Consider the following 18,472-nt stretch of genomic DNA (forward strand, 5'->3'; position numbering starts at 1 on the left):
CTTCTCTCACTATCTGACTACCTCATGCCAGAACCTGCACATGGAGCGAGTGTCAGGTCAGTAAAATCATAAGACAAACACAATTACATGGTTTATTGAAACAATAGGTGTAATTATAAAGGATTTGTATATCAGTCTTTGTAATTTAATTGCAAGAATTATGTTCAGCTAGATCCATGATCATCCAGCCATACTTCAGTCATTCGTTTCAGTGGAATTTTTTTTCTTTAATCTGCTACAATGTAAAGTAGGCTTTGCAAGTAGAAAGTGGAAAATGTCAGTGAAAAAACTAAAGTATGTATTTTTTTTTTTTGCACAAAAGACTTTACATTTACATAATGGAACTCAGGGAAATAATTAGGGGACTTGTTCACCTAAAAATAATTAACCTCATGTCATTCAAAACCTGTATGACTTTATTTCTTCCGTCAAACACAAAACTGATGAATTATGTAAAACTAGTTTTTCCCCATGGAATTAGTCCTCATGGGCACTGAGACTTTCTAAGCTTTAAAAAGGAAACAAAAGCACCATAAAAGTATCATAAATGGCATTCACATGACTCACAGACTATATTCGAAGTCATCTGAGTTCACATAATAGCTTTGTGTGAGAAAAAAAAAAAAAATCGAAATTCACAGAAGTTCTATGTTAACTCATTTTATGATGCTTTTATGCCCTTTTTAAAACGTGAAAATCTCAGTCTTCATTGTAACTGAATGGAAAGAACAAGTTTTTATGCATTTTGAATGACACAAGTAAATAACAACAGAATTTTTGGTGGAACTGTTCCTTTAAATAAAAAGAAATGTATGACTTGTGCTTCTTACATCTGAACAACTTTGGTGGATACCATGAAAACTTACTTGCACAAACAGATTTTGAAGGCTAAAGATGCATACACAGGGAAAGAGAGACATTTTGGCAGAGATGGAAAACCCTCACTGCGGTCAGATCAGCTTATAACCAAACACGCCGCTTGAGATATGCAGCATGACCCAGCGCGAGAGATGCTTGAGATACAGCTAAAGAGATTGAAAACACAGATTATTCTTTCATTTTTTTCTCCCATCCAAGAAGAAGTGGTGTCTATGTGTAACCTTGGGGTTAATTTGGTGTGACTTTGACATTTATGAAATGTATGAACTATGTGGTTTGGACCTACACTCTAAAAGCCAAGGGGTATCAGGAGAGATGGAGATGGAGGTAAAGGCAGGGATAGCGAGAAGAAGGGAGCAGATGGGTCAGCCATCTGGTAGAAGGAGAAAAGGAAGAGAGATGAGAAGAGGAGGGAGCACTGGAGGGAGGCAGAGAAAGAGAGAGATCCATGGGAAATATATATGAGAAAGAATAAAAACATCAGATTAGCCTGTATATATGTGTGTTAGATGTTTGTGTTAGATATTCCTGAGACTCAGGTGTGCGTAGAGGAACCATGGTGAGTTGTGCTGCATGTAGTTTGTAAAACTGCACAAAATTACAGATATGTCTTCATTCAATCTGGCAGCCAAGCTGTTATTTAAAAAAACATCCAAGTCCCAAATGCATGACTGATGTCACGTAACACCAACGACACAGTTAAAAAAAAGTTTTACTCATCTGATTTAATTTTTTTGTATTATTATTATTATTATTTTTTTTTATCAAAATAGAAAACAGTTATTTTATATTAAACAAATAGTTGTATTTTAAACACACACGCACACACACACACACACACATACACACACACACGTATATACATATATACGTATATATGTTTATATATATATATATACACATACATGATGTAAATAACTGAGCTTTATATTATCATATTACTGTTTCCAAAAATCATAAAAAAATTATGAAAGATATTGACTTTGTATTAAATAGATTGTGTATCTTTTTGCTATCCACTTCTCGTGTAAGAAATTATACATTTTCAATTCACATTCATTTGTTTAGCATAAGTAAGAAGCATAAATATTTTTATTGAGCAGCTTTACTTGAAATTTTGGGAAACTCCCTAGAAAGATACAACAAAACATATATAATCAACAAAAAATCAACCTCTTATGAACTTCGACCGGTCTGTCCTGTGTTCTGCAGAAGAGCGAAACTCAAATGGGTTTGGTACAACACAAGGGTGAGTGAACAGTGTTCATTTTTATGTGAACTATTGCTTTAATTCCCTTAGATGTATTTTTTTGCACAAAGTGTAAGAATGAGGGATTACAAATGAAGAGGCTGAGAGAAGGGACAGATGAAGAAAGTAGAGGTCTGAGAAGATGTTATGCTACAGGGAATGAAATGGCAGAGTGCGAAGGAACAAGTCTCAGAACCCATTCTTGTCGTAAAGTCTAAAAAGATCAAAGTAATGATCTTTAAAAAAGACCAGATGTCAGGAAAATAGATACCAATTTATTCTAGGCAGCCAAAGTCTTGAATACACCTTAAATTGCACCCCTCTTGGCCTGACAGCCGCACACTATAGAGCATATTAGCAAGGCAGCCTGTAAACCCAGAGGAAAATAGGTCTCATCTGAGGACAGCTATACATGCGTGGTGTCTTTAGAAGCTAATTTGTGTTAAATGTTCTCATGGCAAGAACAAGAGATAAAGGCTGTCTCGTTACAAAGATGTGATGTCTAGAGCATATAACATTTATCAGCTTTTTGATGTTTTACAGTTTCCACCTCCCATCTGTCTCCATCTCTAAACAACTGTATCTTCTAGTCTAGATTATTCTCTTGGCTTGGTTAATGATGATTTCTAGTGCTATTCATTACCATCAAAATCAATTAAAGAAATTATCGAATTTAACCAATTCAAACACTATTTTTTAAAGTCAGTTTAATAGTCAGAATGACTTGTACAGCCATATTTGATTATACTTCAAAATAAAGTTGAAGTAGGTGAATTTTTTTTTCACAATTTGACCCCTTGAACTCTTTGAACCTTGAACATGACTCTGCTGCCGGGTGGGCCCTGGCCCCATTTGGGAGTTGGAAAGGGTCAAGAGACAGGTCAGCGTGTTTAAGTGTGTCCGATTCAGTGAGATCTCTCCTCCTCGAACACCGTTCCTGTCTGACTGTTCAATATTAGAACAGCGGTTGGTAGAATAACAGATCCGATGAGGGCACGATAACAGCTTGAAAAGAAGGAAAACATGTGGAAAATATTTCACAGAGGTCCGCTTCAGCACATTTATTATTTACAACGCACCGCTCATAATCCTTCTCACCCCTCGCTAGCTTGAAACTTTTTGAATGCATCGGCCTCTGAACAACAAACCGTCCCCGGATCAAACACGTCCACACACCCACACGCCGGCACAAATGTGAAGGGAGTCAGCGTGTTTGTGTTATTGTCTGCTGCTTAGGAAAGGACTTCAAATGGTAAGTGTCAGCAGGAGATCAAGGCAATGAAGCCTTATGGGCGAAGCCTTAGTATTGTCATTGACAGCTACAGGTAGACAGGTGGAGATAGACAGCATGTTCGTTGGAGATGGAGGATGGGAGATATCAGCAATTTTGCCGCCTGCTTTCTCAGCTGCATCTCTGTTTGTGCTTTTTTGTTTTGGCTGAAAATTCTTGAAAATAACTGGCTCGGTTGATTTTTCCACTTTCATTGCTTTCCATACTTCAGGGGATAGTTCACCCAAAAATGAAAATGCTGTCATCATTTACTTTCCCTCATTTTGAAACACACCTGAATAACTTTCTTCCTTTTGTGGAACACAAAAGAAGTTATTTAGAAGATTGGTTTAAGGTGCAGTAAAATTGGTTTAGTTTTTTCTGGAAAAATCCAGTCATTTTAAAATAGGAAATGCAACTGAGAATTTATCCTCAGAGTCGAAGGAATTCCCTACACACATTTAGCAACAGGTTCAGGTTGGTTATGCAAATTTGCCACAATGACGAAAAGAAAACTTGGTCTTATGACTTCTGTGTTAGCTTTAATGAATTGAGCTAAATAATGATACTGTTGTCTTCTGCTTTATAGCTGAATTGAATTTGTTCAAATGGAAGAAATTTGCAACATCAAAAACTGTTATTGAACTGAATCGAATCAACACAATTTGAACAACACTGCTGTCTAAAGTAGAGTTGCTTATAGCTAAATTCAGTTTGTTTCATAATGAATTGTCTTGCTATATAATTAGAATTTGACTCATTTTTTAAGTTTGCATCCTTGATTCTGTTACTTTGGTGTTTATTACTGTGAAGCTTCTTTGAAATGATCTCTATTGTACTAAGCACTATAAAAATGAAGGTGACTTGACTCGATTAATGTTCCACAGTTTCCACTTTGCATCTGTCTTTTAGCTAAGCAACTGTAATATCTTCTCATCATGATCATTCTCTGGGCTCCGATAATGATGTTTCTGTCTCCCTGTCCAACTAACATTGCAAGTTGTAAAGTGTAAAGTTTATTTTAAAATATACTTTACACTTCCCAACTTGCAATGTTATTTGGACAGGGAGAGAAAATTATGAAATATATATATGTATATATATATATATATATATATATATATATATATATATATATATATATATATATATATACACACACACACACACTGTTACTCCCATCATACATCAAGTCATCATTAAAAAGAAGGGGTCCTGTTTTAGAGACAGCCATGCATGCCCATGCCATGACACCAGCTCCACAAAGCTTTACTGATGTATGCTTAGGATCTATTGGAGTTCCCTTTTTCTCCACACATTTGCTTTCCAATCACTTAGATAAAGGTTAAACTTTGTCTCATCGGTCCATCAACTCAGTTCTAAAACTCTACTGGCTCACATTTGTGAAGAATCTTGCCTTTCTATTTTTGGTGCTGATCAGAGGTTTGCATCTTTTTGTGTAGCTTCTGTAATTCTGCGTCAAATTCTCCTGCGGACTGTAGATTGACAGAGCATCACCCCAGCTTCCTGGAGGTTCTTGGTGATTTTACAGAAAAGTATTTTAGGGTTCATTTCCACAGCAATTATGATTTGTCTGTCATCAACTACTGTTGTTTTTCTCAGCCGTTCAGGTCGTCATTGTTCCTATACTTATGCTCACTTCAGATTGGGAGATGAAACTAAAAATGCTGATCCTCTTAGCTGGTAAAACATCTTTGTGTTGAATCACCCAATAATAAAATTTGACATTCTGTAGTTTTTTCTCATATTAATCTTTTAATAATTTACAGATTTCTTGACTCCACAGCAAACAGAACATTTTTGTCTTTACTGTTCACTTATGGAGGCCACTGTATATATATATATATATATATATATATATATATATATATATATATATATATGTTGGTATTTCAAAAGACTTTGTTACGTTAGTGTTTTCGGGTGTATTACCATTGTGGTGAAATGTTGAGTGCTTGGGTTTAGGACCTGCTACCGAGAATTCATGTTGCTTTAATAAAAAATAAATAAAAAAAGCAACTCCAGTGGGTGTGATAGGGATGTAATCAGTACCATCTTTAGACTGGCAACATCTAACAACATGTGTAAGGAAAAGGAGGAAAACAGTTGAAAATTTCTTCAAAAATACAAGGTTGGAAACCCTTAAAGGTAAATGAGAGATTTTTTTTATTTTTGGTTGAACTATCCATTAAGAAGAAGTGTCTGTTAACATTGAAATACAATTTTTGTGATGTTGTTTTTAAACGATTGTCATGCCTAAAAGAGGGTATATTGAAGCTGAAGGACGACGTGGGTCAGAGACTCCATCATTTTTTTTAAATTGTGCCCTTCAAAGCCTAACAGATAGACAAATACAAGTACCCACAAAAAAGAAGCCTTGGCAACACCAAACAGAAAGAAAACCCCCGGTGGATAATACGTCCATTTATGCTTTGACTGGCTCCGTTCAGCTTCTATGATGGAGGAGGGAAAGTCTTTTTAATATTGGACTCACATAGTGTTTCTGTTGTGCTGTTTTAGAAATCATAAAAAATGCAGGGGGAAATGCAAAGAAATGCACTCACCCGATAATAAGGCCTAAATTATGTTGTAAATTGTAATGATCGCAAAATTATAGGAATTTATTTTCTATTATGCATGGGATTTCTGTAAGGGTTGTCATGATTGTTGTGATAGGTTGCAGACTGCTGAGAGCGAGGGAGAGTGAGTACGTGATGAGGGATTTTAAAACAGTCGTTTTATTATGGGAGAGAGAGGAAGAGGGAGAGAGAGATGCGATAACAGCGTTTGCCCTGTTCATATTTGACTCAGTGCTTGTCATTGAACACCGACAGACTCACTCAGCGCAGGAAAGAAAGTCCACGCAATAAGATCTAAAGGTAAAATATTCATATTTTCTATGATCACACGGGATGAATTTACCGCGAGCTATCACTGGCAGCGCTTCTGTCTCCTTCATATTTTAGAGACTCTTTATTTTTCAATGTTAGATTAAGGAATAAACACTCGCGTGTGGCGCACGAAGGGTTTATTTGAAAATATATTCATTTTAAATTAAATGTAGCCTGTTTTTTTTCTATCCATGTGAAAAAGAAGAAACACCATCGTGTTTTGTTCAATTTGTGTCAGCTTGAATTTATATTAACCTGTAAAGTCCGCTTTACGATTGTTTTTAATCAATGTAGCATATAGATAATTCAACACATAGCCTAGTCAACAGAAGTACCAATGCTCACCATTGATAATGTAAAAAAAAAAAAAAAAAAAAAAAAAACTATAGCCTAGTATGTAGCCTACTCCAGTACTGTGTAATGCACGCACGCGTACTGTCCTTCATGCGTTGGTTGTGATATACGAGTATATTAGTTATTAAATGCGGGACTCACTCTTGGGGAACGCGGACCTTCCACATGACTGAGCGCGCGCGCTTCTGTCTGTCTGTCGCCCTCAGGGATTCGCGGGGCAGCAGCAGACACGCTTACCGACACCCCAGTGTTCGCGGGGCAAGTATTAAACGGTTAGTCCCTTCCCTAACGACTGTTTCACTGATGACACTCATTAGAATAGCTAATAGTATTTTAGGCGCAAAAGTGATTTTGGCTGCGCGTGAGCGAGCGCGCGGCGGCGGCAGGGCTGGCTCGCACGCTCTGCTGCTCGTGCCATGTGTTTCCCCAAAATATATTAATGGCACGAATGCCCTTTTAGTAGGACAGACGTTGTTTTGCTATGTTTATTTGTAATAATGATTAATGATGGTAGTAGGCAGATTTGCTGCTGCTTTCATCACCCGTTGGTTTTGAGTAAAATAGCCCACCTCTGTTTGGATCTTACAAAGCTTTCAAGGTCTAACCTCCCTAAAGCTTAACCCCATCCCAAAAGAGAGTCAACAAAAGATTGTGAGCGGTCTCGAAAGTCTATGTAGCCTATTCCTTCTTATGTACTAGTGTAATACTGTAAGTACGGTTCACACAAGCTACATTTCAACCACAAAAGTTGGATTACAAGTTAGTCAGAGATTACAAAATAGACGTAACGTTACATAAACAGAAGTTGCGTTCTGCTGGTCACTGAGGTCACCATAGCAACAGCAGGCTGGAACGTTTTTCCTTAGCGTATCGTAGCTTACGTTACGTCGATATTAGTAGCCTATAACACAAAAATGTTTCTTTTTTATTTGTTTTGTATATATTTTCGTCTGAAGTCAATGCATATTTTCAGGGTGTCTAATATGTATCCCCAGTATTTGTTGAGTGTCTGTCTAATATGTATAATGTGCTTTGTCTACTGTCTACAAATAATCTATGCTTATAGTAAGTCCTATATACTTATGATAAGTCATGCAAGTAATTAATGCTTGATTTACCAGAAAAAGTGTGTGAAGAATATGGTTTTACACTATTTGAACAGCTGAACACAGGACCTTTGACCCAACAAATGGAGTGAATTGTGTTCAGGACAAGACTGTTTGTTAGTCCCACCAGTCCAGAGGGTGTGCAGTTCAGTTTTTTTGTCGCTAGAGGCAGAAAAGACACATTTCACACATCTGTGAGGGCGAACTTGGATATTTCAAAATGTGGGGACATTTTTTTTTTTTTTTGCATATACTACCTGATTTTTTTTTCTTCTGTTATGTTTTTGGGCTTTGTGTTTTATTTAGATAGCACAGTAGAAGGACAGACAGTAAATCATGGTAGAGGAGAGAGGGGATTTGAACCAGAAAAGGACCTTGAACCGAGACTTGAACTCAGGTGGCCTAAAGTGCAGCCTCCCTTTGTGTTGGTAATCTTACTCACGTGGCTATGGCTCCAACAGAGCAGCCACGGCCTGTTTTTTTTTTTTCTGAATGAAGAAGATAGCACAGTTCTTGTGTGCATGGCCGTGGCTAGGATTTCTGGGCCCTGTGCACTGAATTTGCTATGGGGCCCCCTCAAAATCATGTGGAAAGTAGTAAAGGTGTAATTTTTTTTAACTCAGTACTGTTTTTTAGGGTTAGGGTGTGGACTGTGGTTAAAAACACAAATTCCCCCATGAACATTTTAATAGGTCACAGGGCCTTCAGTTGGAGTAAATGAATACATAAAACAGGACAGAAATGCACACTGATAGATATTACTGAATTCACGGCAAATGCAACAAACTTGTGTTGTTCCAAACGACTTTCTTCTGTTGAAGACAAAAGAAGATTTTGGATACCCTTGATTCATACTGTATGGACAAAAATGGCTTGAATTTCTCAAATTATGTTTGATAAGAAAGAAATTCATACAGGTTTGGAATGGCATGATGTTGAGTAAATGATGACAACTTAAATTTTTGGGTGAATCTCCCTTTAAGAACTTTATTATTTGTAAATAGACCTAATTTATATAAGACACTGACATTTATCTTTAATCAGGCCGTATTGAATTCACATTTTACTGAAATTAAAATTCATTAGAACTAAACATCTAAAAAGAAAGAAGTTTTTGCTTAGAGCCCGGATTTTTGCTGACTACTGTTAGTAGGACGGTGGTCACAAGAAGTAAAACCATGGTCCTCATTACCTTGGTTATATATATTTTTAAATAAATAATATGTAATAATAAACTTTAAAACTTGAAGTAAAAAATAAAATAAAATTAAAATTCCCAAATATGTAACAACAGTGACATTTATAATAAATACATTTCTGCCAACACATATAGGCTATTTGCACAGTGTTAATAACTTCCAAGTTAAATTACTAATGGTACTGAATTGACAAGCCTATTGACATTTTCCAATATACCTCATTGTCGTGGCTGCTTTCACCCAACATCACTAGAGAACCGTTAATGTTCTCATATCACATGGCTGTATTACAATTCTGTGTCACATCTTAATGGATCAAGTAACTTGTACTGTTTATCACTTATACATCATGGCAGAAGCGCTGCACTGTGCGGTGACTGACCCTTAATATTGGGCAAGTCTCCCTCATTTCAGTGATTGGCCCACTGAAGGAATGGAAAGTCCTTGTGCTCCTGTTGGCCAGTTGCCAATCACGGGCAACTTGGTTCTTTCTTTACAGTAATTGTCTGTGTGTATCCTGTAATTGAAAAGCATTTTACTCCTTTGATGATTTTGCGCTATCAAAGGGACCCAGATACATATGGATTATTTTGTTTGTTTCTAGTGCAAGTATATTTTTTTTGTGATGCACAGAATCCCTTTAAGTTTGGCTAAGCTTCAGCTAGGGGAGGTTCACTGTTAAAAAATGGGCCAGGCTGGAGGCAGTTTGCAGTTGGGGTGAGCACAGATTTTATTTAATACGACTCCAGCAATCTGTGTCAGCAATAAGCTTGTAATTGTTTACACCCAAGAAGATCTTGCATTTACCAAGGGAGAATTGAGAAGGAGAGATAGTGTGGGGAGAAAATGAGGAGGCATCCATGTTGAAACAAACACGAGACATTGGCTCAATGACTTATGCTGGACAAAGAAAACGGCAATAGAGAAATGCTGGTATTGTTATCAGTAAGACTGTCTGACTCACAGTTGTAAGCATTTCTTTAATTTAGAATAGATGCAACGATGAGCACATACAAGATAAAGGATGAAAAGGGTGAGGAGTGGTGAGTGTAAAGGTATCGTAGATACATACCTGAAACGTTTGCTGGCGTAATTTGACAGAAAAGCCCATTATGCATCAGGAACACAAGCTTAGCAATTTAGAAAGCAAGAGTTTGTTTCCACAGAAAAGAGCGAGTTGTTCCTCTACAGCAGACTGTTGTGCAAAAATGAAATTGACAAGCTTTATCAAATGAGAGGTCCTTAGAGACCAAGTCAATATGAGTATTAAAGCTAACATTGGGCCGTTGTAACCATCCTGAATCAGATTAGTACCATGCAGTTTTTTTTGGATACTGGCAGATTGCTTTGCATCTTTCTGAAATGATATTTAGTGTCTAGGATATGTAATAGCTTGTTTTCTGTGTTCATAAGTTGAAGATAACCAACTAACCAAACACAAAAATCTTTTAGTGGATGTTTGAAACTTCCCCTGAAAGAAACACTGACTACGTTTACATGCAGCCAATAACCCGTTCAAAACCGGGATATTAGCAATAACCCGGTCGCGCACGGCCATGTAAACACCGGCAAAAACCCGGATATGCTCATATCCCGGTTTTTAATAACCCGAATATTTGGTCTTGTAAACGCGTTTCGGCATATCCCCATCAAAATGTGTGTTCTGCGCATGTTCTATTCGCAAGGAATCTTGGTCTTTTGAGTCTTTGGATACAGGAAGAAGAATCGGAAATGACGCATATTGCATCTTACGTCCAGACGCTAACCGTGCGTCGCCGTTTACATTGGGATATTGGCGACTGATTACACATTCCATGTATGCAGGAGTAACTCTCTCTGCTCACGCATGTAAACGGGTTATCCCGAATGTTTCAGAAACCCAAATAGTGACCTTAACCCGACCATAACCCGAATTTTAACAGCTTGTAAATGTAGTCACTGTGTCTCTGCAATTTGATAATGTGACTCAGGGAAATAACCTCCTTGGCTCTCCATGAGAAAGAATCAGGTGAAGTGAGCAAATGAGGTGATACCTTCAATCTCTCTGTGTTTAGAGAGCTCACTGAGATGAAACGTAAAAAGCCCAAGTACTGGTAGAGCAAGAATATGGTTATTATTGTGATGTACTTCAAACAGTTTTGTTATTTTGTCATTTTAATGTTTTTCTGAATATATTGTGGGAGACAGCTTTTCATGCTAAAGGCGAAAAAGTGGTCTCTGCTGATTGTAAGTAACTTGTTATATGCTTTTAAAGTGAAAAATAAAGCATTACTTTAAGAGCTATTGGGACTTAGATTGAGTATTCACCTCTAGAAATTAAACTGAAACAATTTATTCCCATGGGCCTAATGACACTGGGGAATGAAACTTCATGTTGTTGACTCACTGACCAAGAAGACAAAATCAATTAATCAATCAATTCAAAGTTTGTCATCAGAATTTAAATGGCATTCTCAGTTCAGTTTTGAATGTGGTGTCTGAACATGGAATATCTCTATTTCAAATATTGGTCTTGGTTCCCAGGTATCATCTTAATGTAGCCAAATCTTTTTCTGTGCAAGTCGGTTCACTCAGCAGGCATCTTGGCAATGGCCCCAGGCAGCTATTTTCTGTGTAATTAATACAACTTCTGTCTGCTGAAATGGGGAAAGACTGAAGTCTCCAAAGTTGTTTGTGCCTCAATAACATAAAATCTGAAATAAAATCCGGCAACAACAGTATCATCATTTTATGTCTTTAGCTCAAATATTGAGTGTTGTGGTTTCTTACATTCATTTATTAACAAGTAGGCTCCAGCACACCTTTGTGACCAACATAGGAAAAAGTGACTATGAAAGATTTGTCTACAAGTGGTTCATCTCTTCTTTCTTACACTGTTTATGTAGCCTAATCTTACTGGGGCTGAGAATGATTTGGCTGATTGGTTTATGCCATTCTAGCAGTCAGACAAACATTTGAATGACAACTATAAATCCTACACTATGATTAGAGGCACTCTATAATACAGCTCTCAAATATCAGCTGCTCTTTCAAGCGGGATGAATAGTCTCTTTTGGTGGTGTATTATAATCCAATTGATTTTACGATCTCTTTGACACTAAGGCTACTCATATCTTTCAATAATATTCTGAGTTCAGTACAAGTTAATATCAAGTGGCAGCATTTGTAGTGCACCATTGCATAAAAATGTATTGTCCTTTAAAAAAAAAGATAAATGATAAAAGAAGCTGTGAGGTAGTGACAATGGTCAATGGGTCCATAAAAAAAAGCATAAAAAAAAGAAGCTTATATTTTTATAAAGGCACTTCAATTAACTATTCTGTAAAATATGAGTACTACAGTAATTGATTTGTAAAGTTATTAAAATATAGCAGAGTTCACATGCCACGAGAGATGTGGACATCACAGAGGTGCCATCAGTTGCTGTTTATATCACTTGTACAGTATTAACGATTTCTTTTTAGTGGCAATCTGCACTAGACTATGAATGCGAGCATGTAATATTTGCATTAGACTAAAGCCTCTCTCTATGAGTGTGTGGAAATTAGATTTCTGTCTAGGAAAATGTGTGTGGTCATGAAAGAAACTAATATGTCGGAGCCCAACCCCTGACACTGACGTCAATAGGATTTTCAATTGTGAGAATCCTATTGTAAATTTGCCTACTCTTCGAAGATAATTGGCTTATTCCTGTGTTAAATTGGCCTGTTCTACAGGATGTTGAGTGGGTTTAACACGCTCTCACTGACACAGTATGTCAGTTTCTGTGGGACTCAGATGGGTATTACACGCAGAATTATTGTATGACAATGATGGACTGATAGCTGTGGAGGGCCTGAAGCAGAGGAAGAACGTGCTATGGCACATGGACTGGCATCCGCTTTATCAGACATACAGACAGATGTATTCCCCTTCACACAGTCATGCACTGCCTCTCTGGAAGAGCACGAATCACGGACGAGAGGGCTGCCTGGCTGGCTGTGGCGAATTTTAAATGTGAACTGTCATTTTGGTTGCCATTTTGGCTCAAATCGAGGGATGGATGAACTTCATCTTGTTTACTTGCTGTCAGTTGCTTGCTGTCCTCCTACAGAAACCCATGCCAGTGGTGAGCAGGACCGAGTTACCACCAATTTACCTGGTTTATTTAGAAAATACAAAAAAATGTCTCTGCAATTTATCCCTTAGTTGAGATTGGACACTGGCCACGGCTCGAGCTTTTCAAATCAAATGTTCCAAACAAAGCATGTAATAACCTCGACAGCCAGCCTTATCCAGTGCAGTCCCAATTATGTCACATTTGACTCTAGGAGCCAAACCTTTAGTGACCCCGACAATCATCTTTCTTCACCTCATTGAGTTTCAAACCTCCATCTCCAACTCTTTCCAATTTGTAGTCGAATGGAAATGTTGTCTCTCTATGTACCTTAATCATTATCTCCACATCAAACGAACAGAGCAGGCCTCAGTTTATGGCTTTGAAGATTTTTTTCTCATCAGTCCTGTGCCTCAAAGAGCCTCTAGAAAAATGTGTGTGTTCTCAAGCATGCTTTAACCCTTTCAAGGATATTCCAGGCTCAATACAAGTTATCCTCAACTGTCATTTTGTTTAACTTTTTTTTTTTGTTTAAATTTGTTTCACACACCTCCGCTCATTTAAATAAATAGCGTTACTTGAAGTGAATCCCATAAATCCATAAGTGTTAAATGCTATGCCAATAGTATAGCCACAAGACGTAAACAATATTTGTGTTAACATTATTTAGTTACTTGTATGAAAGTCATAGCATATTTTACAACTATGTTGCACCTACAGTAAAAGCCTAAAACAACCATAAAAATGATCAGCTCAGACAATGCAAGTTTTAACAAAAGAATTAAAAGGGTCATATGATGCTGCTAAAAAGGACATTATTTGGTGAAATTAAATGTTTGTATGCAGTTTAAGGTTCAAATAACACATTATTTTCCACATACTGTACATTATTGTTTCTCCTCTGTGCTCCGCTTTTCTGAAACGCATAGATTTTTACATGGCTCATTGGTCTGAAAAGTGAGGTGTGCTCTGATTGGCCATCTATCCAGTGCATTGTGATTGGCCGAATACCTCAAGCGTGTGACGGAAATGTTACACCCCTTAACATATTGCGATGCCCTGTCCAGTCGGAGCATCGAGAAATAAACATTAAACCTCATTATGAATGTGAGATAAACATGATGTGTCATCATTTGGAAGGCAAAACAAAATAGTTTCACTTCCGAAACGAAACAGCGTCTCACAAGTGAGCCAGCTTGAGTGAACAGAGGGAGGCGGGCTTGAGAACGGCGTGGCCAGTGGATTCTACGAAGGAGCTACTGTTTGGCTTACGGCAAACCTCATGTGACGACACCGGGCTGGACTCCGCTTTGTCCACAGTGAAAGACGATTCAGCGATCCACAGTGCAAAGTTGATGTATTTCCTCAGCAACCAGCACGGATTAGTTCCAGGCATGACAAAGCAGATATCGTCCTCTTTTGGAAGGTCTTTTTAGCTTTTTTTTTTACAGTGAAACACACAGCCTTTATATGACATGGCGGTGGTGGCAAATACAATACTAAAATGAGAATGAAAGGTACGCCTTCTTTCTTTGCGTGAACATCTGGACAGCATTATGTAAGTCTTCCCATGTGTTAGAATGAGCAGTTTTAGGGGTGTGTGGATGAGTCTTATCTTTTATAAAGAATATCTCTTAGGATTTGAGACTTTAGTCTTTGCAACTTTACAGATCTTCTTATGCACCAAGAGCTTGTAACACTCCAAAGAGAAAGGAAAATTTTAAACTGCATCATATGACCACTTTAATCTAAGTGCTTTTCTAAAATGAATAGCTTCCTTCATTGTAAATGCCACACCATAACCTGTGCATTTTTTGTGCTTTTTAAAAAAAGAGAGTCAGATTTTTTTTTTTTTGTGGTAATCAACATTACTCTGGAAATGCTGTTGACTGAGCTCAATTTGTACTGAACTTAGAATATTTCTTTATATGCGGGGAAAACCAAGTAAAAATGAGGCTGAGCCTAAACGCTTAACATTAAGAACCCTGAGGCACAATGTATCCTGTGTACACACTTACACTGGCACATGACAGATGAGTTTGTCAGCAGTTGCAGCTGCTTGCAGAGATAGAATTAGACTGTAGCGTTTATAAATGCAAGAGTTGCGTAAACAGAAATAGAGAAGATGAGTATTAAAATAAAATTTCTCTATGCAAAATTAATTTTGGAGCAAAGAAATATGTGATGTTTGCTTTATATGCCAAGTCTGATTTCCACAGACACGTCGAGGACAAGTAGGACAACTGTGAAATATTTAGCAGATAAAGGAGCGATAGATTACACAGTAGATCCTGTAGAGCCGAGATGGCCTATCCTGTTCCTGAAGAGCTACCTTCCTGGAGAGTTCAGTGGAAACCCTGCTCCTACAAACCTGTCTGTAATTATCAAATGTTCCTTAAGATCTTAATAAGCTAGTTAATGTGTATTTGATTAGGGTTGGAGATGTACTTTGCAGGAAGGTAGATATCCATGAACAGGATAGGGCACCCCTGCTGTAATGAGTACCAATATTGTGCTGTACTAATATTGTTCCTCTACACATTTAAAGTCAACATGAATAGCATTTGCAATTCATTTTACATCCATAGAGGAAAATGTGTACTTGGATTATTCAATCATGAACTGATTGTGATTGTGAAAAGTGAAAAGTTTGACATCACCGTACATCATTTTATGACTACGTTTAAATGTGATAAAGGGATGTGAAAATAATATTTAATATGTTTTATTTGAAATAGATATTTTTACATTTATTTCAAATATATTAGATATCTTATAACTTTAATCCCCAAAGAAACACTTCAGTTAAATGCAACAGTAGTATTAAATCTACTTGCATTAATATTTTAATAAAAAAAATTCTTGGGAATTTCTGTGCTTACTACATATCTGTATAAATAATTCCTAGGGGTTTAGTACGATTCAAAACCAAGGATATGCATTTTCTCTTGATATCTTTTGCTTGAGTGTTTTGGAATTCTAGGCCATTGCTTTCTCTCACCAATGATCATAAATATAGCAACTGTGAGGAAAAAAAAAGCATATGACTGAAACAGATGAATATGACATGGTAGCTGGAAAATAAGAGGGCTTGGTGACTTTATCTGGGAAGGAAAGTTTTTTTCAATGCAATGAGGAATTTTTCACAACATGTATAAAGAAAATAAGCAGGGTTAATTATGTTTTCATGCTGACTTTAAGCAGGCTCATCGCTCTACATTTAATTAAGTAAAAAGTTGACAAAGATAATTCAAAAGCTCAAAGATCCAAGTCAGAGATGGTTCATTTGTTTCTGTGCTATTGTAGGATCTTTTGTTTGTCAGTGTGTACAAAACCGTGATGCGTCACCCACACTATTGTTTAACCAACAACAACCTCCTTTACCATTTTTTTCCAATTTGATGTAGAAAATGTGCATCGTCAGTTGGTGTATGTGTGTGTGTCTGGGGATTTATTCCTGCAGCTCTGTTTACATTGTGAATGATTATCCTCGTTTGTTAAAGTATGACTCTGATTATGTGAGTCTCCAGTGAAGAGAGAGACCAGAAGAGGAGTGTTGTGAACCTGGTTCATTGGGAGCATAATTAATGGAGTGCGGTTCAGTTGTCATGCGTGATATTTCAGCTCTGGATATACTTGAGGAACTCTTTTGATGAATAGGCAATTAGAGAGAGACCCCTCATGCCTACTGCCTGACTGATCTCCTTTTAACAGCATTTCTGTTTCTCTGATAAAATGCAAAATGAATCATCAATACCATGGGTCCAGGGAATGCTGAGCCTGTGATTTTAATTGTTATAGGGTGACGCGAACTGCTGAGATATATATGTGTGTTTGTGGCCCTTGATAACATTTGCAGTGTATTTTCCGAAGCCATCAATAAATATGTTTTGAATTTTTATACCTGAAAAATTCTTGGGTCTGACTGAATGTTGATGTCTCTAGGTTGCTGTGTTTAATGCTAATGTGTTATCACTTGCCAAAGTTTGGCAGAGTCTTAATTGAGTCTTTTTTTCCCCGTTTTCTGATGCATTAATCCTGTCTCGCAGTCCCGCATTTTCCTTTTTTCTCATATTGATTTTTATTAAAAAGGCTTATCACTCACTTCAATTAGAGAGGGGGGATGTGGGTTTGATTTTCAGTGACAGGCTTAAATCTTTTTTTTTTTTTTAAGGCCTTAATCATAAAAGTCTTATATTATACATATTTGATGATCCTGCTTGGAAAAAAAGGAATGCAATAAACAGCCGCCCCCTAAATGTTCAAAGGAGAAATCTGCTTGTGTTTTTATATATTGTACGTTCAATAGAGATAGGGACTGATTCAAACAGAGAGCAAAAGTGTTGTTTGAACTTGAAAAAGGCACCACAATGCTCGAGCCAACCCGTCAAATCAGACAACCTCACGTACAAGGATCAGAACTTTTTTTTTATATGCCATGCTCAGTAATTCACTCAGTAATGCCATTTCAGTTCACACAGACACTGAAGTTGATAGAATGATGGAGATGGCAGACTGAAGGGGCAATCCCATCAGGCTTTGCTGCTGCCGTTTGTGGTGATGGGGCCAGTAATAGGTGCTGGAAGGACACACCTACAGTAATTGCAATAGTTTTTACTGTGGTAAAGGTAGGAGAATGGCCATTTTTTTATTCTGTGGAGCACCTTGTCATACAAATGCAAAATATAGCAACTACACAACACTGAAAATATTATTGATCGAATCATTTGGTATTAACCTTCTTTTGTCTGAATCAAATTGGCCACAGCTCTGCAGAGTTTAGCTGGGGGTATATCTACTATCCCTTTAAAAGTGCCACAGGTATGTTATTTGTGTCATGTGAGAAATATGTAAATATAGGTTATTTGCTTAACGAGCTTGTATTTTGAATATTTCCCATATGAACACAATAACCCTTCTGACACTTAGCATGACCCAAAATTTAAGGAGCACTGGTGTAAGAGAACCCGTAAGGCTCTAATTCCATTTTTTTTTACTGTGTTTTACCTTTGTAAAGTAGATGCACAGTCACAGACTCATAGAATTACATATGATTTTCATTTCTTTTTAATTTACTTGCTAATGGTCTTGACTTCAAAGCTCCGATTGATCCATCTTACCTAGCAATTTTTTTGTGGCATGCTTTCTTGCCTCCGGATCACAGTTTTTTATGATGGGTCATAAGCGCAGAGCTCTGCAGTGACCTTAATCTGGGGAGGTGTTGAATTTTGAGTGCTTCTTTGTCTTTTTTTTCACCATCATTATCTACAGTCAATTTCCTGGAAGCTGAGTGTGAATGACTTCACGTAGAGAGAAAATCTCGCGCCTGTTGACTCAGAGATCTAGTAATCGCAAAGCATTGCTTTCCTTAGTACATAGCCATCTGATTCTCCACTATTTATATGCA

General features: G+C 37.3%; 1 protein-coding gene across 2 annotated transcripts in view; it reads left to right on the forward strand.

The window, feature by feature from the left end:
- The first annotated feature begins 5,484 nt into the window (after window positions 1-5,484).
- The window catches only part of LOC113120008 (uncharacterized), a 70,214-nt gene continuing 57,226 nt past the window's right edge, over window positions 5,485-18,472 (forward strand). Inside the window, exon 1 of one of the 2 annotated variants that reach the window (XM_026289820.1) lies at window positions 5,485-5,567. The gene's annotated coding sequence lies outside the window, so the exon portion shown is untranslated. Of the gene's footprint in view, window positions 5,568-5,680; window positions 6,299-18,472 lie in introns of those variants that run through there. The other variant, XM_026289810.1, reaches the window with a different exon arrangement.

The sequence above is a fragment of the Carassius auratus genome, chromosome 2 (assembly GCF_003368295.1).
Source record: "Carassius auratus strain Wakin chromosome 2, ASM336829v1, whole genome shotgun sequence".
Taxonomy (NCBI): Eukaryota; Metazoa; Chordata; class Actinopteri; order Cypriniformes; family Cyprinidae; genus Carassius; species Carassius auratus.